At 41.3% G+C, this 27,861-nt stretch overlaps 1 protein-coding gene and 1 long non-coding RNA gene across 2 annotated transcripts in view; one reads left to right on the top strand and one right to left on the bottom strand.

Annotated features, from left to right (window-relative positions):
- The window catches only part of Cntnap4 (contactin associated protein family member 4), a 298,020-nt gene that overhangs the window by 176,764 nt on the left and 93,395 nt on the right, over positions 1 to 27,861 (bottom strand). The window lies entirely within an intron of this gene.
- On the top strand, positions 1,137 to 12,215 carry LOC125402508 (uncharacterized). Its single transcript, XR_007232645.3, has 3 exons — positions 1,137 to 1,261; positions 1,847 to 1,975; positions 11,753 to 12,215. It is a non-coding gene; the product is annotated as an uncharacterized LOC125402508 (long non-coding RNA).

Below are 27,861 nucleotides of genomic sequence, written 5' to 3'. Positions count from 1 at the left end.
ATGAGACAAGAAAGACGGTAAAACTTGAGCCCACCAGAGTTGGAAGTACTTGCCACGTTTGTCTCTCCATCATCTGCAAGAGGACTGTGGGAGAATCTTCACCCTTCTGCCACCAGTCAGTGTGATTTCCAATTACAATCAACAGATACAAGTAGTTGAGGGAAATTAAAAAGAAACAGCAAGCTCAATTTGCCAAGCATCGGAAAGGTAATGTCTCAGAAGCAGTTGGGAAAAGTCAAGTCAGCTAAGAGAGCTGTAGGAGTGAGGACAGAATAAAAGTCCCAGGTGCTTTGTCTGTGAAGCCCCACCCCAGGCTATCTATTTGGAACATTCTCTGTAAGCTAGAGGAGAAGGGATAATGCCTGCTTAAAACAAGCAGAGGTTTATACATGTATGTGTGTATAAATGTGTATGTATGTGTGTATATGTTGTATGTATGTATGTTGTGTATATGTATGCATTTTATAATATAATATGTACATATACATAGGTTTACAGGCCAGAGATAGAGTGTGGAGTTGCAGCTCCTGAGTAGACCCCAGCTGTAGAAACCTAATGAGCCAGGCAACACAAGCATGAGGTTAAGAAGAAGACAAGGGTTCACACAAGGATGTAGTTCAGACTTTGATGTTCAGGGTAGACAAACCCACATGGGTCTCCAGTACAAGCGTTTCTAAAAGGGCCTTGACTACTTCAACACATTAGCTTTAATAGGTAAGTTAAGACGGCTGTGAAAAGCTCTTGGTGAAGCTAGAGAGACAGCTCAGCTGTTAAGGCTGCCTGCATTTAAAGAGGATGCCAGTTCAGCTCCCGGCACCCACACTGGGAGACTCATACCTGTTTGAAACTCAGCTCCAGATGATCAGATGCCCCCTTCTGCCCTCCCTAGGTACCTGCGCACACACACACACACACACACACACACACACACACACACACACACACACACACACACACGGTAAGTCTGTTAACTTCGCCCATCTCCCAGGGAGGAAAGAGGTAGCAATGGCTTCCCAGAGATCGTGGATGAGAAGTTCCCAGCTCTGTTTTCCTTCACGGTGGACGATGACATAACACTTGGGAAGGATAGAGCCTTCCAGAATTCCACAACAGAACTAAGGTCCAGTTGCCCACATTTCAGCCTAAATATCATCTGTTTTGTCTCTTTCCCTTCAGCTCAAATTATTACTATCAAATATCATGATCTTCCATTCAAATTCTTGTCTCAGTTTCTGCATCTGCTGGAGGCAAACTAAAACGTGTGAGTTGGGGGTGCTATGTGAAAAGAATAAAGAAGGCCAGAAGAGGTCTTCACGCTGACATCAGGAGGACAGCTGAAGCTCTGGCTAGGGAAAAAGCTGCAATCAATACTGCAGAAGAAACACCTTGACGTCGGCTTCAGTTGTAACTACAAACAGCACACACAATGAGGAGTCTCGAGAGGATTTAGGGGAGTGTCTGCATGAGTCAGGACACGTCAGCTGTCTATGCAGTCTCAATCTTCCAGTTTACAATGTCTGACATGAGCATTCATGGTTCCCTTAACTGCACACTAATTTCCTAACGTGCGAGTTTTTCTGATATCTAGCAATATCCCTTTTCGTTCGTCACATCAGTGACAACATCTTTTGTGCATTCCTCTCTTTGATTATATATGAAATCAAATTATGTTATATATTATATATATCAGATTATATCTGATACATTACTATTTGGGCTTACATACACGTATGTAGTTTTATGAGTATACATGAAACATGTTTTCCTATTGTTTGGCTTACAAACACATATATAATGTTATGAATATAATTGTAACATATTTCTTGTTGTTGGGGTTACCTCCCAGTTGTTCCTAAAAATTGCTGTAAGAACATCGATCAACTCATGCAACACAAGATGACGTACAAAACGAATGGATCGACACTGGAGGCAGAGGAAGTAAGGCGGACTTATAGACCGGGACTTGGAACTCAAGGTAAAGTTTCTGTTAGGTTAAGCTTAGGTGAGAAATGTAAATTCTGAAAAAAATATCACAGGCATCTCTTGATCTCTTGATCCAGAAGGGCAAAAAGCCATAGGTTAATTAATTGTCGAGCAGAGAAGTGGTGTTACTACATGAAAGCAACATTGCAACGCAGCCTGTCATGTGAGATGGGAGATAATGCTCAGGTATCCTGCCGGCTTTACATTCATTTGGTCTTCAGAACAAAGAGTGACATGTTTCTGAAAATGCTAGAAATGTATGCTATTTCCTTCATCTTCCTCAAACTCATGAAATCAGGGGTTCACTAGATGCACATTTCTGAAGATTTCATAACCACTCCATCACTCTGCAGACAGGGAAGAATGGAATTCTGGGGTGCAGAGGAAAATTCTTGTATTCCTCGTTTTGGTTATTACACCAATGCTTGAAGAAACGCTGACTGCTAAGTAGAGGGAATCCCTAAGCTGTCCACGGGGCCACTGCCTTTCTGAGGATGGAGAAAATGAATGGCAATGTTGTAATGACCTCTCCGGGTAAATGTCTCAGTAATGTTTCTGACACCAAAAGATGCTGATTTAGCTAAAGCTACAGAGTGGGAACTTGGGAAGTAATTGCTATCCACCGCCATTTAAGGGGACTTTTAGAATAAATATCCACTCAAAGAGTGACTGATAGTAAAATGCCACGCTCTTTACTGAAGCAGATATCTGTTAATGATGGCTACCAATGCAATTTTGAGTTTGGGGAAAATTAACATACATTCTAAAATCATTTTTAATAGTCCAGAAATTAAGGGCAAAGAGCACAGATCTAACCTTCCATGTGCATACAGTGATAGCAGAAGGAAAGAAATGATTAAACTTGAAGGTGATGGATGTGTTCTCATAGTTGATCATTACCCAAAGCAAGTAAGAATCAAAGTATCACATGGTACTTCATAAATAGGTTCAGACATTACATGTCAATCATAAAATTGCAAGTAAAAAATGATTAAGAAAACAATAGCTTTTCCAAGGTCGATTGCTTCATATTTACTGAGTACAGCCTACATCGACAAGGCAGTGTTCGGACAGTCCAGATGATCCTATTTCATCCTTAAGACAACACAGTCATCTGTGTCTAAACTACTATTAAATCATGTCGGCTGACAAAACGCAATCAAGATCTTGTCTGTGTTCAATGATTTTTAAAACAACATTAATTTTCATGACTTCATTGCTAGATTATTTCATGAACATTAATTCCAAAGTTTCAGGAGGCGGTTGGCGTTCTCCGGTGCCGTAAAACTGATCTCACTCTATTTCGTCACGAAGTCTGATGATTAAACGTTTGGAAATATAGAAATATTACTTACTGTGTGATTTATAAATACATAAAATACTAATTTATCTCGCACTGGAAAACAACAAAATGGTGAGATAAAAATCAATTATTTTTGTCCTAAGGCAAGATATACTATTGGTTCCAAAGGATGTACCAAGTCGATCAATCAATTTTATGAGCAGCTGCCAAATTATACAGTGAAAATTGAAGGCTGGGGCTTCTCTGGAAATTTCCGTTCCATTCCTCATTGTGACGTTTGATGTTGACACAGAACACTCATCATTGGATATCTTAATGGATTTTAAAATTTGTGACACCACTTACCAGACTATAAATGTCAGGGAGTGGGTGATGTTTCCAAAGACTTCAATGTGCCTTTCCTAGAATACCAAAGTCTGTGGTTTAAGAAAGGACGAGTGAATTATCTGATGATTCTCTAGGTCAAACATCTGACCTAAGTTGAAGGTCAGATAAAATCCATATTCCAGGCCAGGTCGATGGCTCAGTTGGTGAAGTGCCTGCCTTGCATGCATGAGGACCTAAGTTACGATCCCCAGCACCCATATAAAATTTCAGGCACAGAGGCCTGCTTCTGTAACCCCAGTACAGGGGCATGGACACAGAGGGATCCTATAGTTCATCAGTGGACCAATGCAGCCAACTAGTGAGAGTGAGCTCCAGTCCAATGATAGACTGTGTCTCAAGAATAGGATGAAGAGTAATAGACGAAGATGCTTAACACCAATCAATGACCTCCACATGCACATATATGCATGTGCACACAATCCATGTGAGTACATGTGCACATACACAAATGTACACCAAAAAATTAGATTAAACCAAGCTGTCTTTGGGCTACATTTCTTCTGAAAGATTCTGCAGGATGTCCATGCCCTTTCCTATCTGTAGTAGAGGCAAAAGAGTGTCACCAACTTCCAGCCTCTTCCTGGCAGCATGGAGAAACATTCTTGGTCCCCTTATCTCTTTCACCTTCTTCTCTTGGTCTATCTTACATGCTTCGTTCTTGCCCCAACACTGATGGTTATCAACCCGCTTTCCATCTGCAGTGCTCCTTTCCCCTTTACCATGTAAAGTAGCTTCCTCACAGGTTCCAATATCAAGGATGCAAACATCTTTATCATAATGCTAATTATTCATGCCCATTTATTATGTCCAAGTATTTCCTGTGCATCTATTATATTTTTCAAACCAAGATAGACTCTCCAAATGAGAGCAATCAAGAAAAAAAATACCCTTTGGGAACTTGCATTTTCAATTGTAGGTTTTCTAACTTCCGACAGCAAACACAACTTAAATTTTCCAAAATGGAAAAAAAAAGTCTATATTTAAGAAGATACCAGATAGTTTCTGAGAATAAACAAATTGCTAACTGTACTATTTTGCTTGAGGCTGGTTTTCTAAACCAATTGCAAAGTTGTGGAAAGAATAAACAAGAACTAGTGGCCAAAGAGTAGATTTTAGACAAAGAGTAAATTACAGCTTATCTTTATCATGCACAGATTCTGCCTTTTTGAATACACCTACTAGCTACAAGTTATTTGTAACCCCCCAAAATAAATGTCCAGGCTATTTTTCTTGGTCATTACAGAGATGTCCCAAACCTTAAAAAGCACTCACTTGCCCCAGGCAACCGTAATGTTCTGTATTTGATAACTCATTCTTTCCGGAGATGTTGCAAAGCCTAGGTACCAGATGTAACGAGAATCAGCAATGCCCAGCACAAACCGCAGCTTTCACTCACTCTGCAACAACTGAAGCAAGCATCAAGGCACATCAACAAAACACATTATAAAACTGCACTAGGATATGACAAACATGGGTCTTTAAAGATTTATAATTAAGCTGCCCACATGTAGACTGTTTCACGCTTTATAAGTTGCACCTGCCAGGTGTCAGAGTCATGCATATGAATACATTCAGGATATTTATGATCCTAGGACATTTTATATTAAAGCTGCCTGAAGCTGCCTGTCAGTGATTGATTTTTTTTTGAAACCTTAAGCACACACTTCAGACGTCACTCATCCTCTGAGAGGTGTGCTTTCCTTTCTCTTGTTTTCTACTTTTACTTAGTGTTAGATATTTGGTAGGTAGAGATGACTATGAATCTAGATGTTGGTAAAGTGTAAATATAAAAATAAATATAATATCTTACTTGAAAGTGTGTTGTCATGGGGGCCAGAGAACAAACATATGTGCTCAAGCCAGGACGAAGGTCAATAAGGAGGTTCTTCAGTGGAAATTCGTGACTGAAGCACATGGTCTCTCCTAACCCTCTTCTGGAGCACCCTCCAAGAGGAGTGAGGAGTTCTCCATTTTTAAGGTGGGTAACAGAGACGTTAACCTCCTCGTGGCATCTCCACCCTACTCTATCCAAATGCAGGAAAATGACAAACAAATCAGCTTCACAACCCAAACCATGGGGAAATGGAGTCAGGGAATTGCTTTGGTCTGGGAAAGGAGTAAAAAGATCCAACCAAGTCATTTCTCTCACTTCCATTTTACTCACTTAAATTCCGTCTTTTCTGTTTCTCAGTCCCAACAAGCCTCCCTACACTTCATCAATGCCAACCTGCCTTGCCTTTAGAGTAACACCTGGCCCCTGCCTTGCATCTGGACAGCCACCTCCATCCCTGGTGAGGCAACTCATTTCACATCAATCAATACTTTTCTTCCACTTGGTCCTCACGGTGCTCATTAATGTCCACCTTAACTTACTGAAAGTAAAACTGTACCGTGTCAGATGGGGAATTTCAGTTACTAAAAATTTCAAAAGGAGAAAAAAATATATCTGCCATTCAGTGTTTTTATTGTGGATATTTTCAAATATCTATACTAAGCAGGGAGGAGAAAAATAAGAAACTCACCTACAACCAGCTTCAAAGACTGTTAACTAATGGCCAATCTTACTTCACTTGTAGTCATATACCAACTTAGTTTATCACCTTTTCTAACAGATTAGGTTAAATTCAGTCACAGTCATCACATAATTCCACTCATAAATATCTCCATATATGTACTTAAAGGATGGGGATTTCTCTTTAAACAAAAGCACAATGCCCATATAGTAATGAATGTTTAATATTGTCTCTGTAGTATCCTTATCATCCTGTGTGGCTTAGTCATTGCTCCAAAGCAGACATGCAAGCATTAAAATGTTGGCAATGTTATTGAAATCAGGAGAGCAAAGAGTTAGTTCCAGGAAAGCTACAGCTGTTACACAGAGAAACAAAAATCAGGCGAGCATAAATTTCCAAGATCACTGGGATGGAAAGATGGGTCAGAGGTAAAGAGCACTTGATGCTCTTGCAGAGGGCCTGGGTTCAGTTTCCAATAACCACATGGCAGCTCACAACCACCTATAACTTGAGCACCAGAGCCTTGAACACCTACTTCTGACCTTTGGAATGGTGCACATACAGACATACATGCAGGCAAAACAACCACCTACACTGAATAATAAACAAACTAACACACAAATGTTTTAAAAAGTAAATTGTTAAATGTTTTCTTGGTCTTGTCTCCATTTACTTAAACAATGTAAGTGAGCAAAGATGTAAGCACACATCCGAAGCCCATTCAGTGTGATTCCTCTGCTATCTTCGGCGGCATTCATTCTCTTTTCACCTGGAGGACTTGAAAATTGTCCTTACAGCCACTTCTGGGAAGAACTGTACCTCTCCAAGTCTCTCTTCAGTCGGAGACTTAAAGATATGCCAGGTGCATCTGCGCTAATGTCCCCCAAAGACTTCCAAACTTTAAGCAATGTCAGCTCACCAAAAAATGGACAACTCATCCACTAGAGTTGTTAGATTTAAGAATCCAGATTACCTGATGAAAAGTATACAAAAATATACAGAGATCCTGTCTCAAAAAGTAAAAGTAAAAATAAAAATAAATAGAGGTTAAAATAAAGATGGAGAATACACAGAGAATCTTGATACTGTATGTTATTATGCTCTCTTTGAATTGTTTGAATGCTGAGGAAGGAGCAACACCTGCTAAAAGACTTTTGTTTATAAATGCTGCTGAACTAAACCAAGACAGGTATTTTGAAAATACCCTGGCTTCAAAATTGAAGTCAAAAGGTATGTTACTTTGGAGAAGAGGTTTTGCTTTTGTTTCCACAGAAAATGAGAGGCTCTGGATTTATTCAGAGTTAAGAAAAATCAGCTTTGACCAAGGGAGACCTCCTGAGAAATCTCTGATAGGAACAGATGGCTCAGATGACAGAGTTCTTCATCCAGACCAGGTTCAAGACTGCTGCCTGAGATGATCAAGACTCACAGGATACTCCAATCAGGACATGAGTATAACTCTAAATTTTCTTTAGGTCCCCATAAGATTATCAGCGCCCCCAACCAGCAGGAAGTAGCCTGAAATACTACGCCCACATTCCCAACAAATGGACTATGGGTATTTTCCTTTGTTTAAAAAAAAAAAGAGAGAGAAATGGTGTGGGGGAATTGTCTGTATTCTGTCAATCATATTTTAATAAAATGCTGATTGGCCAGGCGGGAAAACCAGACAGGAAGTAGAGGCGATGCAATGAGAACAGGAGAATTCTGGGAAGCAGGGAGGTTCCTCTGAGACTCCTGTGCAGACCACCGAAGAGGCAGAATGTAACTTGCCCAGCTGAGAAAGGTACGGAGCCATGTGGCTAACATAGATCAGAATAATGGGTTAAGATAAGTCATAAGAACTAATAAGTAGCCTGACCTAATGGGCCAATCAGTTTATAATCTTATGGAGTCTTGTGAGTGATTTTCTTTGGGATTTGCCGGTTGTGGGGAACTGGGCGGGAACAGATACCCCAACAAGCCGGCCCTCATGTTACAGTATGGCATAGAAGGAAATGTAGGACAGCTGTGTCCCACAGCTATGATGCACACCAACACAAGCAAAGCGCAAGGGTGGTCAATAAGAGGATGACAGCGGCCACTTAGAGTCCATGACAGCCATCGCTTTCTTCTCTCATCCTTAGATACACACATTAAAGCTTGTGGCGTGGGAGAAACAGCCTATCACATGACTTCCTGAGCTCATTCTGCCATCTTTGGCTACTGCTGACAACATCACAATCTTTAAATATCCATGGGTGGTTCAAGTTCATAGCGTTCGATTCCAAGTGTCTCTTCAGTTCCGTGGCAGTCCTCCCTCTCCTAACAATAGTTGGAGAATGCTCTCACTGGAAGGAAAGATCCTTCTGATCACAATCAAAGTTCTAGCTCAGGCATCTAGGTTATACTTTGCTTGCTTCTGTTGCCATGATTGAGAACATTTAAAAAAAATAGAAAAACCAAGAGAAAATACAGAAATACAGCCATTTGTCACTTCTCTTTCAAGCACAACAGTGATTTCAAACTAATGGTGGCATTTGAGGGACAGTGTGGGAATGTACCTTCCAATATTGTTTTCATTATGATACTGAGATTTATTATATGATACAAAGAGCCCCAGAGTCTATAAACATATACACGTTTTGCATGTTCATAACAGAAATATAATTCCCTTGTCAAGCATAAGTATCTGTCACCATCTGCAATCAGAACCAATTTTTGTATTAGGATTTGAAAGTCTGTAGTTATCATACCATTCAAAATAAAATCATTTATAATATGGATGACCAACTTTAAATGCCCTGGGCCTTTTTTAAAATGTTATGATAATTTCATATAAAATTACAATGCATTTTGACCATATATACCCCCCTCCTCCCCAACTCTTTTCTGTCCACCACACCTCTTTCTCAAATTTGTATTCTGTCCTTTGATTGCTACACGCACATACAGACAGATCACACACACACACACACACACACACACACACACTTTTGACTTGGGCATCACATCAGCATAGAGCCATTTTGAACACATTTTCCAACATAATATAACGGACTGGTGGCATCTTGTGAAATGGCAGTAGACTCGAGTCTCACTTGATAATATAAATTTCTCAAAAAAAATATACAGAACCTTCACTTTACACTTGTGACATCCTATATCAAACATCTGAGTGACTGTCATTGCACAAGGCAGACAAATAGACTCCTTGTCAAAGGCACCTCACCCCAAGGTCATCAGAATGCAGGCCATTATCTACAAGGTAAGTGTATCTTTTCAAATCTGAAACTACGTCTAGAGAAATCCTTCACATATCATTAACTCAAGCAGAGAACAGAAAGCCAGAATATTACACGTGTGTGAGTCAATTTACAGAAAAGATGGGAACCATTGTCCTGGTCAGAAGCAGCTAAGATCAGTCAGGAGCGATTGAGACTGATGTGTGCACACAGCAACTAAATCAGAAGCAGGAAGTGGAAAGTTATACAAAAGACGGTGTCACAGTTGGGTTAATCAGCGGTTCCATTGGGAGGCAAACCTGATTAGTGGATGGGTCTCAGATGAATGACAAAACAGCTTTTGCTTAGCTTGGGTGTGAGTTTTGGCTGCAACATACAAAAGAGAATAGCAAGGGTAGGACACCATGGTATATTCAGGAATTGACTCAACTAAACCTAGAAGTGAAAAAAAAAAAAAGGTGGAGTAAGAAACTTCGAATTGTTAACAGCATAGAAAACGAGAACATGAGAATGAGAGGAAAGCTTGCTAAACTAAAATGATTGAGGTGAAGTCAGTGGAAGCTGTTCTTAATCTCTTTCCCTTTGAGGATGTGATGTGGGAAAGTCTCTGGGGACCCCCTTAAAATCTTTCCCCATCTCTCTCACCATTCTAGGAGTTGCAATGATCTGCTAGCCGCCAAGAAGTGGGGCTCAGATTCATTTAGATCCTATAATACTGATAGAATGGTCTTAGAGTTGGAGGGAACTGAAAGACCATAGATAACCAGAGTCCTCAGGTTTATAGTTGAGAAACGTGAAGTCAAACCATACTAGGGCTTGTCAAAGTCACAAGCCAGAGTCTAAGGAGATGGCTCAGTGGGTAAAATGTTTGTCTAACTATGAGAAACCATATAAAATAAAGCCCAGAGTGGGGGGATATTCACTTGAAATACCATGCTTAGAGAGCTAGAGACAATAACATCTCTGGAGCCTAGCCCACATGGCAAGCTACAGACCACTGAGGGACCTTGTCTCAAAAACCAGGTGAAAACACCTAAAGGTGACACCCTAAGCTGACTTCTGACCTCCATATGTATTTGTACACAGGTGTTCCTGCTCCCGAACACACATGTACACCAGCTTGCACACATAAATACATATAAAAATGATTAGAAGTCACAAATCAAATGAGTTTTAGGGTGAGGGTGACCTGCGCCTTTAATACAAGCCCTTGGGAGTCAGAGGCAGACAGATTTCTTAGTTGGAGACCATCCTGGTCTACAGCCAGGATTACACAGAGAAACCCTGTCTCAAAATAACAAACAAAGAAAAAAGAAAAGAAATGCCTGTGTCTGTGTCAGGCCTTACAAATCAAATGACTTACAAATCAAATCAGGAGCCTAAATCCTGTACATAGAAAACACCTTGAACCACACAGAGATGGCTCCATTCCCCAGGTCTACAAACAGGCATCTGAGGATTAGTGTCTCCTTACCTGAAGCCATCTGTTCCTCTCTCTGGCATTGATCACACACTTTGCAGAATCAGAAGTCATGAGAAACTGCATTTCATGTGGAACTCTGATAGACCTTGAGAGCAGGGACATGGTCACACTGGGTCTGAGCCATGCCTCCTGCAGAGAGCCCTGTGAGCCACCCTGGAGAGCAGTTCAGCCCTGGCTTCTAAGGAGCCCAGCTGCCTCTTCTGAGATAGATACCCAGTACTCACATCCTTTGCAGAGCATCCATTTCTCCGACTCCTCCCTTTCAACAACATTTTTTAATTTAAAACCAACTTTAAATTTGAATATATTTTGATCATATTCTTCCTCCCCTAAGTCCTGCCAGATTCTTTCCCCTTCCCGACTCACCCAATTTAAGTTCTTTCTCAAAAAACAAGGCAAAACCCAAATACAACAATAAAAACCCCTCAAAAGCAATAAAGCAAAATAAAATACCACCCAAAAAGAAAAGGGAAAAAAAAAAAACCTGTAATCAAGAGACAGAGTGGATGGAGGGCATCAAGAAAATCAGATCCTTTAAATCAACAAAAGCAAAACTCATTGAAATGCATAGAGACTGAAGCAACATGTATAGGGCTGCACAGGTATGCACCAGGGCCTCTACTTATAATATTTCTTCCAGTTTAATATTTCTATGGAATTCCTGAGTGTACAAAATGAGTGGGTCTCTGATTCTTGTGCCTTCTCTTCGGCTCTTTTCTCTCTGTTGGTTTGTCTTGTCTAACTCCAGTATGGTAGTTTTTGCTTTGTCTTATTATAGTTTATTTAAAAATGAATGTGTGAATGAAAACCTATACACTGGGGTAAAGACCAGCAACTGAACTGTCATTTATACCTGCAGGGAGAGGGAAAATCACTTTTCTCCAATGGAGTGACACTGGGTACATCAACAGATTTTTGATGCCATCTTGGACACTCATCGTGTGTTAAACCTAGGAATCCATTAGGATAGTCACTGCATGGGAATGCATTAGAGCTCTGGATTGCAGCAGCCTGGGCTGTGCTGATCTAAACTGCACCCGTTCTCAGTTGGCAACCACTAGAGGCGCTCAACACCTGGCGCCTTCAGCTTCATCTCTAAGATGGAACTAATGAGACAGCACTCCCCAGAAGGTTTTGGATGACACCACAAGCAAAGGGAATCCATTTCTCCAAAAAGCAAATTAACTCTTTCAGACCCCACAGAAAGTTTATAAGCTTTCCCCACATGGTGGATTCCTATGAACTCAGCATTTTAATGGGTCATCTGTCTTTTTGTTCTTAGGACAATAAATCAACGAGAGAAAAGAATGAGAGAAAATCCATTTTTTTGTGTGATGAATATTTGTAGTTCTGCCCATCCTTATCAGGGCCCTCTCTACATCCTCACACTTGTAATCATCTTCTCCATTTGCTGTAGAAATGTCCTTGGGCATGACCCCTAGCACACTGATCCAACCACCATGCAACTCCTAATCATGGCCAGTCTCCCCAGTCAACTTGATGGGTTTAGAATCACCCTAGAAACACATCTCTATGCAGTTATGTCTCTGGGGAAGTTCCCAGGGCTGGATTAAGTGAGGTGGAAAGACCTACCCTAAATGTGGATGGCACCATTCTAAGGGCTGGTGAAAAGCGCTGAACACGAAGGAGAAAGCCTACTGAGCCACAGCATTTGTCTCTCCCTGCTTCCTGACTGCGGATGCAGCATTAGCCAGTTGCCTCACACCCCAGCACGGTTCCTTCTCCCACCATGATGGAATGTTCCCGGAGAGGGTGAACCAAAATAAAGCTTCCCACTCCAGTCACTCCCGTTGGATATTTTGTCAGAGCTGGAAGAAAACAAATATATTCCCCTTTAGAAGGCCCTTGTCCACACCTGGGGACATTGCCCTGATTGTCCAGTTTTTGAAACAAAATGTTTCAGGCAGATGACTAGATTCTTTCAACTGCCTCAAATTGTTTGTGTTTTTCATGGCTCGTAGCTCTACTCTTCCTCAGATGCCTCTACCTTTGCAACAGTTAATGTGATGAGTCAGCGTAACTAGACCATGGTGCCCACACATTCAGTCAAATAGACCAGGGATAATGCAAACTGCCCATTAGTGTGTGGGTGGGCCTCTTCTAAGCAGCTGAAGTCCTAAATGGAAACTAAGTCTGACCTGTTTGGAAGAGGAAAGAGTTATGCTGTGCAACCCTGCACCCTGGATCCTGGATTCTAGCCTGCTAGTCAGTCTACAGATTCTAGGCTGACCAAGCTTCCACGGTTACATGAAGCAAGCCTTTAAATATCTTTGAAATGAATTTCTCTCCTTCTCCTTCTCCTTCTTCCTATCCCCTTCCCCTCCCTTCTCCTCTCTCCCCACTTCTTGTTTCTTCCATGAACAGTGCTGACTCTTTCCTTTCCTAATGCTCTTAACAGTTCACACATGTCCGGATCCTGCAAATACAATGTCACTGTGTGTTTGAACCCTAAGCCTAGTAAGCATCTCCCTGCATGCTTGCCTATAGGCTGACTATGTTGTATCTGGCAGTGTACACAGGGTCTATCAGGGGCCCCCAACTTGAGCTGGGCACACATAGCCATCAGACTCTGTTTAAAGCAGACAGCAGTATTACATTTCCTTAGACTATTTTGCACATGAAGGTCCCTTTCAGTAGAGGGATGCTCAACCTGACCTGACTTTTTCATGGGAAACTGTGTCTCTCCTTAGAAACAGTGTGACCTGGATCCAAGTTCCCCATCCAAGCCCTCTGTAACTGTTTTCCAACCTCCCACCCAGGCTTGACACACAGACAAAGGTCTGAGAAGGGCATTGGCTGTCTCCACAATTCTGTACTGGGGTTCCCTTCCAAACCCCTATGAGTTGGTTACTCCCATCTTTCGGCTACACTGCTGATAGCCTCAAATGGCTTCTTAAATTTACAGGCAGTAGAACAATGCTTTTCACGCTGTGACTCACGACCCCTGTGGGGTTTGGACAACCTTTTCACAGGGGTCGCCGAAGACCATCCTTCATACCAGATATTTACACTGTGATTCATCACAGTAGTAAAATTACAGTTATGAAGTAGCAGCGAAAACAACTTTATGGTTGGGGGTCACCACAATGCGAGGAACTGCATTAAAAGGTCACAGCATTAGGAAGGCTGAGAACCACTGCAGTAGAGGGTTGTATTTAATTGGGCTGATGTTTTCTCTTTCCCTCTGTCCCCTTTCCTTGCCTCCCTCCCTCCTTCCTCTCTCTTCCTTCCATCCCTCCTTCCTGCTATGTTTATTAACTGTGTCTATGTGCGTGTGTGTGTGTGTGTGTGTGTGTGTGTGTGTGTGTGTGTGTGTGTTTAGGGTGCATGTGGGCCACAGCACAGGTATGAAGGTAGGAGGACAGCGTCACATGTCACCCCCACCTTCTTCCTTGTCCAAGACAGGATCTCTTCTCCATCATTTTCTGCTGCATGCTCCAGGCCGGCCTGTGGACAGAGTGATTCCCCTGGCTCCACAGCCCAGCTCAACACGGGAACACCAACATTCCAGACACAGGCTGCTGCACCTGGCTTATGTGTGTTCTGGGAATTCTAATTCGGGTCCCAGAGTTTACACGTCAAATGCTTTATGCACCGAGCCCTCTCTCCAGCTCTCTCTCCTCCTTTGTTCTCTTTCCCTCTTGCTTTACCTCCCTTTTACTTCATTCTTCTCTCATCATCGCTGTCATTTGTATCGAATTTTTACAATGTTCTTTTGTGTGTGCATTGCTACAGAGGAAATAAGAGCAATTGTCCTGAGCTGTAAGACGATGCATCTGTCCTGCATATGCCCAAACACAGAGATGGCATCCTTAACAGCCACCCTCTTCCTTACAGCTCTTACTCGTTTTGTGTTTGTTTGTTCATGCATTTGTTTGCTTTTTTCCCTTAGCTTCTTTACTCTGACTAGGCCTTGATCTGGCATCCTAATGACCGAAGTAACCCTTGGCACAGGCACCTGAAGAGGCTTACTAGTCTCATAACGCCAGTTCCCATGCCTGTAGGTGAGAAAACACAACTGATGGCTTTGGCTACTCTACCCCAGATCATCAGATCTGGTCATATTGCCAATCCAGGCCCCAGGTACAGTGAACTCCAGGGAGGAGAATATGAGAGAGGAGGGGAGGATTGAGAAGAGAGAGGGCCAAGGAGAGGAAGAGTATGGTGCCCAGGAACTACTTTTCCTGAAGGAGAGACATGAGATAACTGTTTTATGTCAGAGTAGACCATGTCAAGCCACACAGATTTCCAGAAGAACAGAAGATTCTAATGTAGAACGCTATGCAATCTTTAAGTTGGAAGAGACACAGGAATATATTTCCCAGACATATACATACCTCCTGTGGGCTAGGTATAGGTCAATGTACTACAAGTTAATGTCATTTTAGAAAAGGAACTCTCAACTGAGAAAATGTCCTCAGCATATTGGCCTATAGGCAAGCCTATGATACATTCTCTTGACTGATGATAGAAGATTGATGTGGGAGGACCCAACTCACTTTACGCAGTTCCATGCCTGGGCTAGTGGTTCTGGGTCCTTTAAGAAAGCAGGCTATAACTGGGCATTGATGGCACATGCCTTTAATCCCAGCACTCGGGAGGCAGAGACAAGCAGATCTCTGTAAGTTTGAGGTCAGCCTGGTCTATAGAGAGAGTTACCAGATAGCCAAGGCTATGGCTGTTACACAGAGAAACCCTGTCTTGGAAATAAAAAGGCAGGCTAAGCAAACCATGAGGAGCAAGCCACTAAGCAGCATTCCTCTATGGCCTCAGCATCAGTTCCTGCCTCCAGGAGTTCCTGCTCTGACTTGTCTGGATGATGAACTAAACACTTTAGACTGAAACAAACCCTTTCTTCTCCCAAGGTTCCTTTGGTCACGCTGTCTCATCACAGAAATAGAAAGCAAGCTAGGACATAGGTCTTTCAAATCACTCAAAACTGTTGCTCCTTGCTGAGATGAAGGGGGTGGGGGAGAGGGGGCTTAGAAAATATGCCAGAGTCAAGTTTACACTTGATTCAGTTCAGGTTTGAGCAACATAATGAAAGGTTAAGAAGTTTTGAAAAGTGCAAATAAAAAAGAGTCACAGGGAAACTCATCATCCGTGTGTATCTACATGAGAGGTTTGATTTCACAAGAGCAGGGAGACGCAACGGAAGAATTTTCTCCCAGTGTGGATGAATTTCAATATTTGCCTGTCATCTTTGACACGAAGCTTTACAAAGAGAGCGCAAATGTCACCGCAAACTCAATTAATTCATATATTTATTCTAATCTCAGGTTTTAAAATCAATTTCCAAAGTGACATATTGAATTGGTTTCTTTATTATTATTTCTTGGTAGAAAGACAATGCTGTTATTGAAATAATAGCATTGTAGTTCTTGGGATGATTTTTCACCACTTTCCAAAAACTTGATAAAATAAATACAGGATTTGGGGCTTCATTTTAACCTCCTGAAGCTGATATTCCCAGCCTGCCCTCCACTCATGATGACTCTGACATAGTCTAATAAAGCTATGAGTCCCGGAGGATAGCTTTCTCATTGCCCCAGCAATTTTTCTCTTCTCTTTCTTATAGAAGAGGAATTCTATTATTAAGTACTTAAAATATTCAAGGCTCTAAACGGGAGACGCTCTCCGTTCCAGAGATTAATAACAATAAGAGACACAGAATGGAAGATGAGGGTTCAAAGCCAAATAGAAATTTCATTTGCAGAGCAGAAGTCAGACCCAATTTCTCTGCAGCATGTGTTTCTGATTTATAGACTCCACTCCACGGACTGTGTCCTCATATTTTTGTGACGCTTGATTTTTTTTCCCCCTTTCACAGCCACAGTTGCTCCTGGATAAAGGCCCTCACTCATGCTTGACGTTTTTGTAACACATAGTCTTCTCGGTCATCCAAAGGATTATTGTTCATAAATGCTGGTCAAAGTCCTAAGACTCACACCATAATATAAAGAGATAATTTTAGACAACATCAGTCCCAGAGTGTGAAGCACAAAGGCAATGGGAAGTGTGGGTGGGGACAGTCAAGTTGTGCATGTCATGGTTCTTATGATATTATGCAAATAGCTTGTCTCAATGTAAACACAGATCTCCAATTGATAAGCTGGCCAGGTATACCACCAGGTTTTGGATATGCAGTAAGTAATAACAGAGATTTTTTTTTCCCCATGTTTGTCCTACAAGGGAACTTTCCAGGTCTGTCCTAACTCACATTGGCAATAAGCACAGACTGACATTCTCCGAGGGATCAACAGCTTTAATTAAGACATGAGTGTACTTTTTTTTTAATAAAGGCAGATGCAAAGTCTGAATTTTAGCCAGTAGTATTTGGGCACTTAGTTATGTCAAGGGGCTAATTTGGAACAAAGACCAGTGTCTAAGGGGAGAGAAACGGACTGAAAAATATATATGCATGAGTCTGAAATACAGTTGATGCAGGTTATAGAAAGCATGCAATAAAACCTAGAGGGACTTCCTGGAAATGGAAGTGACACTATTACAGATGTCACTGGAAACAAATAAGACTCCAGAGAGAGTTTTGAGACTATTGGAAAAGTAATGGTGGGGAGCAGCTTTGACAAGTTAGTGGCTTCACTGAGACTGGGAAGCCCTGGGCTATAAGGGTGAGTCAAAGCTTGTCTGGCGAATCTGCCTTAGACGTCATTAAAGACCCAGACAAGAAGTTTAGGAGTACAGCAAACTTTGGTGAATGCTTGTTGAGCTGGCATTAAGCATTTGAGACCTGAGCTACAGTGCTCAAGGAAGCTGTTGCTAGGACATGCCAGGATTGCAGTTGGACAGAGCCTCTAAGTCTGTCTGCCAAGCGAAACAGTTCAATAAAACCCAGTCGCATGCTGCTCTTTGCACACCCAAAGTATATGACAACCCCAACCCAGAAGTGACAGCAGATGTGTGTTAATCCACATATATACTCTTCCACCTGGTCCTCAGCAGTGAGTTCCGGAGCTCATGTGCCAAGCGTCTGATGAGGCACAGCCATGCTACTCCCCCACATAGAAAACAAATTAAGGCTTTGAACCACAATGAAAGCTTGATAAATAACAAAGGACCAGATGCATTAGAGTTCATAATAATCGACTTGCTTACATGACTTTGTGTCTAAAAACAATTATCCTACATCCATGATTGACCCTTCTACATGAGTTCCTCTTTTTCAAGATTTATTATTGATTATGTGTATGGGTGGGAGATTATGCGCATGTGGGTGCAAGTGCTAACAGAGGCCTAAAGGAGACATTGGGTTTCCTAGAACTGGAGTTATAGATGATTGTAAGCCATGAGTGCTAGGAATAGCTCTCCAGTTCTATGGAAGATTAGCCCTTAACTACTGACCCATCTCTCTAGCCCCAAGATCCCCTTCTTATACACTTTGACCGACTGTTCTTGGTGCTAGAGAGATGGCTCAGGAGTTGAGACCACTTGTTACTTACAGAGGACCCAGGTTTAGTTCCCAGAACCCACATAGTGATTTATAACCATGCATAATTCCAGTTCCAAGGGAATCATCATGTTATTCTGACCCCCCCATAGGCACTATAAACACATGATGCACATATAGACATGTAGGTAAAAACACTCATATGTGAAAAATAAAATGAATAAAAATCTAAAAATTAATAAGACTTCTCTTGCCAGATCTGCACGCTCATAAGTATGAGCAGGAGGGGAGAGAACTGAGTGAAAACTATTACCGCCCACCTGTTATCAAGAGAAGGCTGGATGGCCTGGAGACCTAGCTAGTATTGAACCCAGCACAACTGGAGAAAGAGAAAATGCCGTTGTAATGATGCCTAACTATATTCTGCTATATTCATAGACTAGTGACTACCCCAGTTGATACCAAAGAGCTTTCATCCAGTAACTGATGAAAACAGATACAGGGACCCACAGCCAAGCATTGGGCAGAGGTCAGGGAATCCTGCTGAAGAGAAAGAAGGATTATATGAGTCAGGGGGTCAAGGACATCATAAAACAACCCATTGAAATAATTAACCTTGGTTCATAAGAGTTCATAGAATCTGGACCAACAGACAGGGAGCTTACATGTTATTAACCTAGACCCTCTACATATATATGACAGTTGTGTAAATTTGTCTACCTGTGGGACTCCTAACAATGGCAACAGGGGCTGTTCCTATTGCTTTGACTCTCGGGAACGTATACCTCATACTGGGTTGCCTTGGCCAGTATTAATAAAAAGGGATGTGCTTAGTTCTACTGTAACTTTATATGACATACTTTGTTGATACCCATGGGAGGCCTGCCTCTTTCTGAACAGAAACAGAGGAGGAGTGGATTCTGGGGGTGGGTGCAGAGAGGAGGTGAAGGAAAGGAATGGGTGAAGAAAGGGAGAAGTGGAGGGAGGGGAAACCGCGATTGATATCTAAATTAAATGAATAAATTTAATTAATAACAAAGAGTTCAGGTGGGGTTGACGATCTTAAATCTCAGCTTCTTCAGTATCAAAATGTGGATCTTCTCTCTTTATACATAGATAGATGCTGAGGAGGAATCATCTATTCCCTCCGGGCAAGGCACTGAGGACAGATGACAGACTCTACTCAAGTCCAGTCTAGTGAACTGGTGTATTTATTGGGCTTGCTCATGGGAGAACAAGTGAGGAATTCCACACAAGAGCATGCATAGCTCAAAAGCAGCCATGGCACTGGAAGCTCCCATACCTACATGTATGACCTCTTCTTAAAAGCTGTCTGATCTTCCATTCTACATACTCAGCTACATGCCTAGACCATGTGCAGCCAGGAGGCAGGAGGGACTGGGGCTGGAATCTCAGGTGAGGATCTGATGGTGCTCCTTCACCTCCTAATAAAAGGACCATTAACAACCCCCAATACCACCATTACAGGTATAGCTATCAACTGTACCTTCTCACCTCTTGTGCAGCCCAACTCACAGCAAACTCTACTTACCCTCTACACCAAACTCTTCACCATATGTGGATTCTTTCTATGACGATCACAGAGACTGGGAGTCATGGGGTGGGGGAGGGGAGATCAGAGCAACAGAACACACCTGCTGGTAGAAGGAACTAGTATATTTCACTCTTGATGTGCCTCAGTCAGTTTGTCAGTAGCCACCAAATCTTTACAAGATTCCAGCCCCGATGATTGTCTCCTACCTCACGGCCCTCTCTTCCACAGCCCTTGACATAGTTCACATCCCAACTAGGCAGTGCTAGGCTCAGCTCTGGAAACACCGCCTTCTCATTCTGCCTATAGCTCCAGGCCTTGGAGCGTCTTCCTGCTGATGTGAAATTCAGTGTTCCCTCACCATCTCATACTTGGCAGCTTGGCTTTTCCATCACCTGTAACCAATTTTCTATAATGACTTCCCAGTTTCGGATGCCTGGGGTGATCTCTGGCTTCCTGACTGGGCACTGACTCGCAGGACAATGTAGGACCAGAACGAATGCTTTTACTTCTCCCTACTCTGTCATAATAGAGTCAAAGCTTAGACAACCTGCTATGTACAGGCATGCCACCCAGCCGTCATGTAAGCAAGTGAGTGTGTATGTGTGAAGGGTTAGCAGAATAAATAAGGGGAACTAGTCTATAAAAGTTCATTTTGGTCATTCTTTACTACCAGGAACTGCTGTACAATGGCAAACAAACCAAAAGAACATCCGTAGTTATGTTTATTAGTCTTGTCATTGCTATAGCCAACTACATGAAAGAACGCCCTTAAAGGATGAAAGATGTATTTTGCTCATAGTTTCAGAGACTTCTGCGCACAGACACTTGGCGCCATGTTTCTGGCTCTCTGAGGAGACAAAACTTCAGGGTAGATGCTGCCTACTTCATGGAAGACAAGAAGTAGAGAGAGCTGGAACATGAGTACACCCTGAGGGACCTACTTCCTCCCATTAAGCCCTCCCTCCAGACTCTTCCAGAACTTTCACTAGCTGGGGACCAACACAGGAGCTATGTGTGTGGGGGGGGGGATTTTAATCCAGTGGTTGCTAGGGAAACTGTCAGAGGATTCCTTCAGGAAGGGTTTTCAAGCAAAATCAGCATCTGGGTGTCAGTCAAGTCAGAGTCCAGATCAGTCATACGATTGTAAGGAGGTGTGCTTCATTCAACTTGCTGAGAACCAGAACAAAAGGAAAAAGAGAATGCTGAATTTACAACATGTTTCTCATCCTCTCCCTCCTTTTCCAGCCCTCCTCCACCTCTCCCTTTCTCTTCTTCTGCCTTAGGGCAGTTAATCACCTGATTCCTGGCTGCATCCCTTCACCAACATCTCAGATTTTCCAGCTTGTAGACAGCAGACTGAGGTCCATCTCAGCCTTCAGAGTCAAATAAACTAATTCTCTTTATGGTGGCTGTTTCTCTTAAAAACTTTTATGACTTCCTATCATTTCTTTTCTCACCATCTCTTTTCTTTCTTTTGCTTCCTACTAGCTTTGTTCCATCTGAAATTATTCATAAATTTAATTTTTACTTACTCTTTGAATGAATGAATATACATTCCTCTGACTGTCTCTGGGTCTCTAATTGTTTGCTCCTTCAGAATCATCTGTGCTATGAGGTCACACCTCACCTCCAAATGTGGCATTGGTCTTGGAATTCACTCCGGAATTAGACAATATATTCTTGCATCACTTGCTTTTAATGACCACATAGTATATACTTTTGAGGAGGTGATGTGACTTATATAAGTTAATGATCTGCTGCTAGGAATCAATAATATCATGCTGCCGTTATTTTATTTGCACTCTATGTAACACAATGAGCTTGATGCTGTAGTTCAAGAGCAAATTATTACTCCAAATGCTTTTTTAAAATTGAAGAATACAGTATTTTGGAATGTCAAACATTGTCACACATTCCAATCTTTCAGAAAGCATTGTGTCAATTTTAAATAAAGACAAAGAAGCTTTTCAATAATTGCATGCTATTTTTTCTTTCTGTAAGTTGCCTATTTATAATTTTGTCACTTTCTTAAAAAATAGAAAATTAAGGTTTTATTTTTGTCATTAATTTTACAAATGTTTGTACCTGTGTAATAAGAGAGAAATTTTATTACATTGTACACATGCGTGCACACACACACACATGCACACATACACATGTGCAGAGTGTACCTGTGAAGCTCAGAAGACAGCATGTAGGAATTGGTTATCTTCTACCATGTTGGTCTAGGGATGGAACTCGTGTCATCAGAAGTTTTGTGGCAATTGTCCTTATCCATTGAGCCATTTTGCTGACCCATAAGAAATTTTATGTGGTAATAGAAATATCCCATAACTGAATTGATTTATAGACTAGCGCAGCTGTTCTAACACAGCTATGGAATGCTTTAAGTGCAGCCTGTATGAACCAGTGCAATCTCATTCGTTATTACTTTCAGGCAATTGGGACTGAATCCAGGCCTTCCCTCCTACTAAGCACACTCTATCTCTGTCTATCTTCCCAGCCATATTTTCTATTTTTTTCATATTAATTAATTCGATTTTAAATCTAAGTAACCATGTAGTTGGAAGCCACTGGACCAAATAGCCTAGCTTTATAAATTAGAGAATCCCAGTCTTTGCCACTGGAAGGGCAGAGTTAACAGTTAGATAGTTATTTCCTTGGTCTTCATCTTTCAGCAAGTCCTCCCAACACTGACTTAAGCAATGTGCAGATGTGCACTAGGGCTCAGGTGATTCTACACCTACTGCTGTGCTTTTATGGAATTAAGGATCTGGTGTTGGTTCTGAAATGTATCGAGTGACCCAGATTTCCCCCTGCTCGTCTGCAAACTGGAATTGCCTAGGTATACTTTTTAAACTGCAAATGCTTACGCTCCCCACCCCCCGACAGTCTCCAGGGAATCAAAACAGGGCTATGAGAAAATTCAGGGCCCACAGACACAACCTGGAATCAGTGTCTTCTACCTGACCTTCATGAGATGCTGCCAACTAAAGAAAGAGAAAGATTATATAGGTTAGCGACTCAACCTTGATGGGTCCTATTGCTCCCCATGCAAAACAGCCTCAGCGCTACTGGATCAGAGAGGGGGGCTCTCTTCATCTATGGTGGCTGCATCTACCTGGACTTGTCAACTGTGAATGTGTTGATCTCAGATAAAGTCACTGGAACAATTAGAAATGATGCAGTCTCTCTAGATAGCCATTATGCTCCTGCTGAGCGTGATATGCTGTTGCCTGTCCCTCATGGCTATTTAAATCTAAGTGAATCTGTGGCTAGATGAAGCCTATTCAATCAAAGCCTGTCAGAATGTCAATCCTAACCCAACATCACAGCTGCCTGTGAATCAAAGCGGACATCTCTAATGTGTACACTTACATCATCTTTCTTTTATTGTCTTTATTCAATTTTTCATGCAGATTTCTAAATAGTATATATTTTTACATTTTGACCGATAGTGTTCAAATTTAGTTCTATTGTGTAGAAAGGAAAGCTTGTTCTGGTATTATATGTTCAGTTTTACAATGCCCTGCATCTTCTACTTATGATTTCTCTGTATATGAATAGTTTAGCCTATTTAATTAGTCATCTAGAACCTATTAAAAGTTACTGACTTTTCTAGTAGGCTACAACTTCTCAAGGTCTATCTTGACTGATTAATGTTTCATAGCATATGTTTTTACATTTATTGTGTATGTGTGTGTGAGAGAGAGAGAAAGAGAGACAGAGAGAGAGACAGAGAGACAGAGAGACAGAGAGACAGAGAGAGAGAAGACAGAGAGAGACAGAGAGAGACAGAGAGAGAGATGTGTGACTGTGGGTAGACATTTACCCTGATATACATGTAGAGGTGAGAAGAAACCTAAAGAAATCTGTTCTCCCCTTTCAGCACGTGGACCCTGAGGCTCAAACTCAGGTCACCAGCCTTCGCAACAAGTACTATCACCTGATGAGCCATCTTGCTGGCCCTCATTCTGCATTTCTAATGTCCTATCTGTACTATTGACACCTTTAAATATATAATTGACTTGATGACAAGTTTTCTTCCTAGTTATCTATTATGTTTTAAGGCAATAATAACAATGTGCTTTAATAAACATTCATCCTTTCATTATTGATATTCTCCTTACTATTATTATTTTGCAAATTATCTTAGTTTACTTATAGCATAATTTCTCTGTATGATATTGGGAATGATCTCATTTAGGCCATTTTTCCAGGTAGAGGATGTAGCTGTAACTAGCATGTTCCAGTCAAAACAAGTTGTGTTGCATTTCATTGTCTCGTGTTATTTAATGACATTATTTGTATATCTTGCTTATTCTACATCATACATTTTCCTTGATATATATTCATTTTATTGGCTTAATTATACACAGAAGCCAGGTATGGTGGCTCATGCCTATTATCCCAGCACACGGGAAGCTGAGGCAGGAGGATTGTTACAAGTTACAATCTAGCTTGGGTTATAAAGTAAGGCTTTGTCTCAAACAAATAAAAAGAAAACACAGAAAAAACTGGACTGTATATTTCTTTTATATTGCCTACCTACTTATAAGTTTATATATAAAAAGAAAAATTAATGATTTAAAAAGTTAATATATTGTTAGATATATTACTTTGCTCACTTTAATTTAAAAAAACAGATATTCTTCTCAGACCTTTAAGAAATATAAAGATATCTGTTCCAAATCTCAGATCCCTTTCTACAGTTTATGAATATTTTTCTATCATCTTCTCTAACGGAATCATACTTGGTAAGTTTGGAAATAGGAGATGGACAATGAGGAAAGAGAGGCTAAGGTAGTCGCTTTCCCTAGGTCAAATAAAATAACGAAAACACATTTCAAAAGGACAGATTGCATCCGAGGGAAGAAAAATGCCAAGTGTAGCCACCTGGGACTGGAGAACGACAAAAGCCAGAGGCAGACATCTGACACATTGCATCAGAACGATGATCATAGGACGGGAGAAGGTGAGCGATTCTGCCCTTGCTCAACTGTCACATGGCCAAATGGGAGACACGAGTCAGCGCGTTGCAGACTTGTTATTCTCTGATCAATGATTTGAGCATGTTCTTGATGGAGCTTACGCTTTGAGGGGGGGACCAAACTCAGCCTTCTGCTACTTCTAATCGCTCGTCAAAACCATGCTATTTCCTTGCCTAAAAACAGATGGATCTGAGAAGGTTAAACAAATACCATTTGTCTTGTGTCACTGTGTTTGTTTACTAGCTAACAGCTTACATGAGTGCATAGAGATTCCTTGGGCACTGTATATATTGTTATCAAATTCCAATCGTGTACGTCCCAAAGAAGTTTATGAGAGGGAGGGGCTTATAGAACCAGCTATAGAGGGGAACAGGTCTAAAACGGTAAAGTTGACCAGAACACTGAACAGAGAAGTTACCTAGCAATTGCTGCCCAAGTCAAGGCTGAAACCACACCACAAACTACAGAAACCCTTAAGCCTTATCAGATAATAATAACCAAATTATTCTCTCCAGTCTATAAGATACACTTTCAATCTACTAATCACCTCCTTCACCATTACAAGATTTTTGCCTCAATTTATTCCAATGTCTGATTTTCAAGTCTATGACTTTATTTAATATCTAAATAAATCATTCACTCTAAATCAATGTGAAAGGCTCCCCACCACCACCATGTATTTCCTCTGGCACCGTTGTTGGTTTGGGGGTTTAATGTGTCAGTCCTTCATCCATCTTAGTTTAATTTCACATGGTGTGAGGTAAGATCCAACTTCCCTATTTTTGAAAACACTTTATTGTATTATAATAAGATAATGGGTGTGTCAGTTTGTGGGTTTGTGCAGATGTGTGTAAATGATGGTGGAGACCAGAAGCAAGGAGCAGATAGATCCTCTGGAGCAAGAGTTCTGAGCCACACAGCAGAAGTGCTAGGAGCCAAACTTGGGTCCTCTTCAATATCAGTGCCTGCTCTTAACTGCTGATACAGCTCTACAGACCCCCAGTTTAACTCTTTTGTGTATCCACATCCAGTTTCCTGAGCACCATTCGCTTAGCAAATTCCCCATTGTAGACACGTGCCTTCTTGTGATTCCACGGTTGACCATAAATGTGCGGGTTTATTCCTGGGTTCTGGACTATTCCATTCACCCACATGTCTGAATTTATACCAGTATCACACTGTTTTAATCACTGGAACTTTATATTATGTTTTGAAATCAGTCAATATGTTGCATCCAATTCTGTCAAGCAGGGTCCTTTAAGGTTCCAATGTGAATATCACAATTTTTCAATACTTCTGGTAAAATATGCATTTGGGATATAGGCAGAAATTATCTAGAATGTGGAGATTATGTTGGGTAGCATTGATATTGTGAAAAATCAAATATTAATGTATATAGTTTTTTAATCATTTGTGTTTTTGTTGTTTCTTAGGTGATGTTTTAACATCTAGTGTACAGATCTTTCGTCCCTTTCATTAAATCTATCTTAAGAATCTTATTCTTTTTGACATTACTAAAGAAGGCATTCTGTTGTTGATGATGATCCCAACTTGAACTGCTCATTGCTAGTACACGGAAACTAAGTCCAAACTATGTGGAGTGGTGCATATCTGTAACCCTCTTATTCTGGATGTTGCTGATACCAAAGGATGGAGAACTGGAGACCAGCCTGGGCAACAAGGTAAGACTCGGTATCAAAAACGTTTAAAAAGAAGCTACATACTTAGCAAAAAATATTGTGAACGGACATGAAAAATCCCCAAAACACCTCGCAGAAAGGTGTCCCACAATCACTTATCTAAAGCTCAGAAAATCCCATGCGCAGTTTCTCATGATCTATATATTCCTACACATGCTCAGCATGGCTAGCTGTCAGGAAAATACAAAACAAACCCACAGTGAGATATCAGCTGGCACCCGTTAGGGTGTTGTTATAAATCAAACCAAGACGAAAAGCCAGGGCAAAAGTCTTAGACCTCAGAATCCTTGCATATCATCAGGTTCTTTCTACAGTGGGGATTCAAAATGATGTAGGGTGCGATGGGAAGAAGTGGACAGCAGGAAGTTTCTCAAAAAGGTAAAGGCAACAATACCATGTGACCCAGAAATCCTACTCCCAAGTGCTAATCCAAAAGAACTGAAATCAAGGTCATTAAGAAAAGGCTATGTAGCACTTATGGCAGCAATAACACATGAGGTACTGATGAAAATAAAGAATCCATAGACAGATTAATGAATAAAATGGGAATATCAAGATGATGGGGAGGGGCACCAAGAAGACGAACTTCAAGAAGGCACACTATTGTTGCTCGTACAAGCTCATGTCAGCTGTGGTCATGTGCACAAGGCCTGCTTAAGATCAAGCTGATCAAAGTCACGACACAGGTGTGAGAGGTGACCTTCAGGCCCCACCACTTAGTGAGGAGTTTCTGGCAGGTGATGGCAGCTGGGGAGAGAGCATCATTCCTTTTGGATATGCAGCCACTGGAAGATTTCCCATGCTCCAGTGGTTGACCCACACCCACACACATTTGAGCAGCATTAATTAAAATTAATTATCAATAAGAAAAAGAGTACATAAAGTGGAAAGGGGGCATTGGAGTTATTTGGAGGGAGTTAGGGAGAAGGAAATAGGGGTGGTGTGACATTTAATTATAAACATGCATGAAATTCTTGAATACACTGAAAAGGTAATGTTTAAGATTTGCAAGAAAAACAGTCTTATTCTAAAATAGATGAAGCTACATAGAAGTGGAATGACTAAACTAAGCTATACCTGGGACAAATAACGTAGAATTCTCCTTATTGGAAAAGCCTAAAATGGTCCCAGAAATGAGAGATGGGTGAGGATTGGCACCACTGAGCAGATATGATGCTACAGTTACAAAGAAAAAAAAAGTTATTGAACCCAAAGAGCAACTGTTTGACATGGCGCTTATAACGAACAATACTTCACAGCACACTTTAAATTTTGTTAAGAGGATAAACCACC

This window comes from Myodes glareolus, chromosome 22 (assembly GCF_982192425.1).
Source record: "Myodes glareolus chromosome 22, mMyoGla1.1, whole genome shotgun sequence".
NCBI lineage: Eukaryota > Metazoa > Chordata > Mammalia > Rodentia > Cricetidae > Myodes > Myodes glareolus.
This window is presented reverse-complemented; position numbering and strand designations above follow the sequence as displayed.